We start from the raw sequence: 7,058 nt of genomic DNA, 5'->3' as shown, positions 1-7,058 counted from the left end.
CACACACACACACACACACACACACACACACACACACACACCCCTGAGAACACAGACAGAAAAAGGCTGTCAGCACCAACCCTGGCCTGCCCAACACCGCACCCTGAAACCAGGATGGAGAGTCAGGAAGACAGTAGGTGACCGGCAGAGACAGTGCTCTGCACAGAATACCTCACGGAGCTTTGATCAAGCCTGTTTTAAATATTCCGTTCACATGTATATTCCACCACTGCATTGACAGTTTTTCCCTGGTGAGCAGGCCCTGATTTTCATATTTCTTCTCCTTGCTTTTAGAGAGCTTGCCTTGTAGAACAAAAGCTCCCCTCCCCCTGCTCTGCCTGGTATTACTCCCAGGAACATTCCTGACTACGGCTGTTTCCAGCTTCTATTCCCTGCCCCCTCCTTCTATTGCTTGGAGAAACTATGTGGCAAAAACTCAGAAAATATTTCATCCCCCTTAGGAAAAAGCAATTTGAATGTTTTAGCAAAAAAATCACTTCAAAAGCATTTGCTTCCACCCACCCCCTCCACCAGCCTGAGAAGCCAGGAAATGAAGCCATATTCTACAGTACAGACACCATCAAGGAGTAAATCAACACCCCAGGGACTGCAGCGAGGGGCGCTCTGTTGCTTAAATACCCAGCCACAGCTCATTAAATGGAGCTGGTTTAACAAGATCACAGGGCTTTCCCCTGGGCTTCTAACCCCAAGGACTCCCCTTACTTACCGGTGGGAAAGACGCTGCGGACAAGCATCTTTCCTTCTGGTATCTGCAGGCTTTATACATATGGTCTCCTCTCCTCTTTCACAAAATGGATAATGTTGAGCCTTCTAAATAAGAAGAGCCTCCAGGGGCACCTGTTACTAGCAGCATCACAGGAATCTACAGTTTGGTTTGTTCTGACCACATGCCACATTGCCAATTTGGTTTTCTTTTTTCTTTCCTTCTCTCTTACTTTCTTCTCTTCCTCCCTTCTCTGCTACCTTCTTTTCTTCCTTTTTTCCTTAGAAAGAGTGGAGGTTAGGAAGAGGCGGAAAGAACTAAGAAACTATAACTACAATAAAATTATGACTTGTTTCTTTCAGATCATTGGCTCCAGCTAGCCTTTAAGGGAAGTACCAGACTTGGGCTTCTTTGGTGAAGGATTGTGGGTTTCTGTGACTGGGAGAGAGGGAAACCATTATCCATGCACCAACAGCACCAGCCTCCTCTGGGCACGTGTTTGAAATGAAGACTCTCAAGTCCCACCCCAGACCTACTGGACCTGCAGAGTCTGCACTTTAACAAGATTTCCAGGTGATTCAAATGCAGGTTAAGGTTTGAGAAGCACTGGTCTATGGGATGGTGACACATTACATCTGTCTGCCTGGACTTTTCCTCACCGTAAATCCACACTAAGTCACAGGGAACAATGTCTGCTGTTCTGTGTGTAATATTACCAAGCTTAGTGGGTCTGCTGACAATATACACACAGGATTCTACACAGGCTCAGCGAGCTGCAGGGGGCTGAAATGTAGGGAACTGAAACACTGGGAAGGGGCCCATAGGCTCCCTGCCCCTGGCAGTTACTGCTGTACAGTAACTCAGCTTCTGCTGAGAAAAAACTCTCCAGGAAGACAGGCTGCCCCAAGCCCAGGTTATCAGCTGCTCCATAGCCTGTGAGGCCCTGCTGACTCTGGCATCATGGAAATAACCCTGGACTAGAAATCAGCAGACCTGGATTCAAAGTCTCCTTTCATCTCATCCTGGTTTGGGACAAGTTACTAGATTTATCCTCAGCTTCTTCATCTCTACAGTGAGACTATTAATACCAGCTTAGCCTGCCGCATAAGTTCGTTGTGAGGATCAAATAAAATAGCATATTTCAAAAAGTCTACAAACCAGAACAGTATTCAATTGTTATTGTTAATTAGTATAGAACAGAGGTAGCTTCAGATTAGAAGGGAATCAATAGATACAATCTCCTTCCTTAAACAGGAATTCCCTTCTTGCTAGTAAGAGGAATTACCAACTGATTCTCTCCTTTCAGTCCTATAAGCTATGAAAAAGAAAAAAAAAGTAATAAAAGGATGGATGGGTGGGCGGGTAGACCAGATGGACAAATGAACATCTATTGAGTATGGACACAGTGTTAGGTATTTTCAAATATATTCTATCAATGCTCATAATAGTGAGAGCACACAGACATTGTGGGGAGGATGCTGTGATGTAGTGTCCCCTTCAGGAATGAAGGACTCATTCTTCCAGCTACTGAGAGTGCTGCTGGCAGAAAGCCCTCAATTTTCAGCCCTCTTTGAGGATGATTTTGACTAAAGAGAGCTGCTTCATCCCAGGCTGTATCCATTGACTGCCCAACACAAGGGTATCAAGGCAAAGCCCTCTTTCCAACTCAGGATGTCTCTGAAGTCTCAGCCTGTCTGTGTTTTCCATTGAGACTGCATCAGAGCTCTACTTGTCCCTCTGTTCATTCCTGCTTCATCCCTTTCCTTCCATTGGAATCCATCCCAAGACCACTCCCCATAAACCATCTGCTTGATAATCTTCATCCCAGAGCCTGCTTCCCAGGGAACCCAACATGTGACATAGCCTCATACTAATTTCTTATGCTTTGAGCCTATTTTGTCAACCACACACATTCACAGACACACTTGGGATCAGAAACAATCAGAGATTCACAGGGAAACAGAAACTATCTGACCAAAACTGGAAGAAAAGATTGAAGTTTAAGTAATTTGACCAAGGTCACTTTGCTAGTTAGTGGCAGAGCCAAAACCAAACCCCAGGTCTCCTGACTAGTGATCCAGTATTTTTTCTATTGCACAATGACATTGTCTAAGAAAGAGAAAAGGCCTATGTCCAAACCTGAAGGAGAACATAGCACTCTACAGCAACTTACAAAGTCAAAGAGCAACAAAGCATTTAATAACAAACCCTCCTGCCCTAATTTTTGGCATGTTTTCAAAAACAGATACATTAATATTTTAAAATATTGCTGGTTACCTATTCTTCCTTAAGATAAGTAACCAGATACATATCTAGTCAGTGGAGGTTGTCTGAGCCAACCTCCACTTTTGATGACATTTTTGGGTTGGAAGATAACCATATAAATTCAACAGGCTGTATTCTGTGATCCCATTGGGCCAGCTGTAGTACAGCTCTCTTCTGTATACTCATAATACCCTGTATGGTCTTGATTTTGTACTGACCACATTGGATTATGATTATACTTTATGGCCCTGTGTCTCCAGTAAAATAGGAGTTCTTTGCAGTCAGGTACTGTGGTTACTCACCTGGGTGCTGTCACATGATCAGTACTGAACTAACGTTTGCCAAATAATGAATAGTTGAATGAAAGTCAAAGTTGAGGTCTCCTCATCCTTTCCTCAAAATATCTTTTCCATAAAAGCATTATAGGGCCTGAGGGTCTCAAGGGAGTTCAGAGCAGAAAGGGGCTTTAAGAATTAGCTTGTGTTAATCCAATACGTTTTACATATTAGGAAAAGAGCCCAGAAGGCTGGGGAGGTGGAAGGACTGTGACCTTATGCTATCAAAACAATCATGTTTGGGCTAAATGCTTAAAAGTAAGATCTAAAGTTTTATTAGTCGCCTAATAAATACTTCTGTTGCCTCCCCTAGGTAAGGCTTTTCAGCTCTTCTATGGTTTAACTCTCCCTGTTGAAACTTGCAAATATGGCTTTTGCCCCAACTCTCATGATAAAACTGAAGAAACTGGGCCCAAAGCTACATTCACAGGCCCCACTCTATAGAATAAGGGTCTTCAGCTATCGATTCTTCGATTCTTCTGCTTATGTGAAATGGGATGGAGCGCAGCTGGGATGCCTACCTCAAGTCTTATTAAACAGGGAGCTAATCTGATCAGAGGCTTGGCTTAACTGAGGCTGACTACATTTCCTCAGGGTTTTTGCTGTCCCAGAGGAGGAGGGGAGTCAGGATGCAGATCAGAAATATAAGTGCTTTCACTTGAGGCATGGCTAGATTTGCAATTCAATGCAGCAAGGGGAGAAAAGAAAAAGAAAGAACAGGCTACTGGGCTAAGGCTGAATGCCGTGGGGTCACTGGGTTCCTTAGCAGTATTGACTATTCAAAGGGGTAGGAGGTCGTGGATCTGGGCACAGTAAGAAGCATCAAATATATTCTCTGTCATTTCTGGAGGAGAGAGGTGACTCCTGGGGAATGGAGAAGATTACATCACCAATTTGATTAGCAGGAAGAGCTGGACTAGGACTCGCTGGCGCAATCCTATACACTGATTTTCTCAAACACCTCCATCTTCTATTATTGTTGTTACTGCTGTGGATTATCAAACAGGCTATCAAACCCAAGCTAGGTGGAACTGAATAGTCATATAAATATCATCAGCCTTGTTATTATTTTTGTTTTTGTAATGTTACCAGGTTCCAAAAACGTGCTTTGCATGAAAGTATTTTTTATTGGTAGCATTAATAATACACATCTCAGGAGCTCAAAAGACGGTGCCAGCACAGAATCAGCATCAGATCCCTGACAGTAAAGATGAGAACACAGGTGGGCTTGAATTAAGCAGAGGTCAGGTACCCCAGGGGAGTGTGAGCCCCTCAGTATTAGAAAATGAGGAACTCTGAAACTCTAAGAGGAGAGGGAAGTAGTACAGAAGCATCAAGAAGCCTACTTTTGGATGAATTTAATGTGAGAAACAATTGAAGAATGATTTTTTAATCCAAATTGTCAATTGATAAAGAATTAAGTGGCATAACTTGATTGTCTGATTATTAAACACAAGAGATGAAACATTTTCTACACCAGACCAAACATATATCTGATCATAAAACTGAAGGGACTAATGTTAAAATCCCTCTGTGTGGGATATCCTAGAGCTGTAAGATACAGCTTAACGGTACCCACCCAATGTGGCCAAAATGGCACAGGCTACAATAAACTCACTTTACTTAGGCAGAATTTAATAACAGAAGTATCCAGAATATCCACCTAAATACCACAAAGCAATTATAATAAACTTAATTATTTTAAGCTTAACATTTGAGTAAAACTTAACATTTTTCAAAATACTTTTGTGTCCCTCTTGGCTTCCTGCAGTAACTGAGACAAGTATGATAGAGTTATTCATCTATTTTGCCATTTTATCTCTTTTCTCTTACTTTCACATTAATTAGTGGCAAAAGCTACATAGGCAAGCTTAGTACTCGTATTTGCTAATTAGCTCTACAGCATTGGCTTCATTATAACATAAAGTCCAGAATTTCATTTTAGACATGTGCTTTTGGTATCCAAGCCACATTCTGTGCACAATGGAGAGTCTGTCCACCATGACAGTTCATCCTGGGAAATGAGGACTCTCAGGACATCTGCCTCCTGTCACCATTGATCTGTTCAGGCAAATCACTGCAACTAAATACAGCCATAGAAGACAAGGAGGACCATTAGCATTCCAGTCTAGGAGTCACAATACAACCAGCAGGTAATTCATACCGTGTTGAATCAGCCAAAACAGGGCATGCTACCCCTAATCAGTGGACTTTTGCACAATCAGTTGACAGTTCCTAATGCAAAGACAGGGAGGCATAAAGGGGAGAAACAAAACTGCCCTCACCCCATTTCTAGTTCATGTGCCTTTAGAGAGAACTGATTTCCAGAAAAATCAGTTTAAAGACTGATTTGGATCACTCGATATGACTCTAATTGCCTTTAGAAAGATCTCTAAAACTGTTCTGTAAGATGTCTTTCCTTGGATCTTAGCACAAGAAAAAAATAAATAAATAAAAGAGAACACTAAATATATGTCAAATATATTTAATATAGGCTCTATCTAGAAAATAGAGTTGTGGGGGCACTTTTTCTTTCTAATTATTACATGGTTCATAATGTTTCAATTATTAAATACTATGTACTAATTTCATAATCAGAAAATATCACTAAACACCAAAGAGAGAGAGAGAGAGAGAGAGAAATCATATAGTTTCTAGGCCAGTGGTAGCATTTTAGAGGTAAAACTCAATGTCAGAGAAAAAATTGAGTTCATCAAAAGTTACATGGCTAGTTTTCAGCAAAACTAAGTTGTCTGGTTGACCAGAGTTATTGAAGCTTTACTCAGTGTCCATGTGGTTAGAGAATGGCAGGTGACCCTAAAGACCCTTCCTGCTCTAATAACCCATGATTCTGAGAGCTGGAAAGTGCTTTGGAAATACTGTCCTCAATAGGGTGGTCATGTTATTTATTGCTTAAAATAAGGCATTTTGTGGCTGACAGGGGAGTACAGTTGATAATTATTCCTGGACACCAGGTATAAACCAGAATCCTCTAGACATACTAGGCTGTATGATGACCTGTCCTTAATACACAATCAATTTCCAGACCCTCACTGGGATTTCAAACTTTTAACTCTATACCCAGTTGCCAATATTTCTGAGAGTAATAGGTGACACAAAAGGAAATAAGCTTTAGCCTGTTGGTACCTTTTAAACATTTTTTAGAGACATATGAAATAAGGAAACAAAATTTAAGCAGTTCAGAGCCTTTATGTTAAATGACTAATTGGGGCCAGAATTAGAGTAAGACAATGAATGATTCTAGAATATCACCAAATGCAGTAAGGTTTGAAGAAGGAAAAACAATGGTAGGGGAAAATTCTGGGTGGAAGAGAGGATGGAGGACTGATCCATAATGAGCATACTGTCTAGTCACATGGTTCCCTCAATAGTATTTATAACAAAGTAACAAAAATATTAGTTTAGGCAACAGAATCATGGATGACATTGATAAAATATTATCAAAGTAAACATCATCCCTCACTGTGACAAGAGAAGCACTGAAACATAAGGATGCTAGGCAGATATCACTTCCATATTTCCTGACTTGCAGGCTGTTACATTCCTAGCCATGATAATACATATTAATGGGAGGGTGGAAGTTAAATAAACATAATTTGAGCAAGCCAATTCTCTGTGGTACGCTTTTTGTAATGGATAAAAAACTGAAATGATTAGTCATTGTAGAAATAAGGCATTGATCAAGTAATAATAAGACTTAGCTTCCAAACAGC

The sequence above is a fragment of the Aethalodelphis obliquidens genome, unplaced genomic scaffold (assembly GCF_003676395.1).
Source record: "Aethalodelphis obliquidens isolate GAN/ISIS:26980383/991018 unplaced genomic scaffold, ASM367639v1 scaffold1, whole genome shotgun sequence".
In the NCBI taxonomy this organism is placed as follows: domain Eukaryota; kingdom Metazoa; phylum Chordata; class Mammalia; order Artiodactyla; family Delphinidae; genus Aethalodelphis; species Aethalodelphis obliquidens.
Note: the sequence above shows the minus strand (reverse complement) of the source record.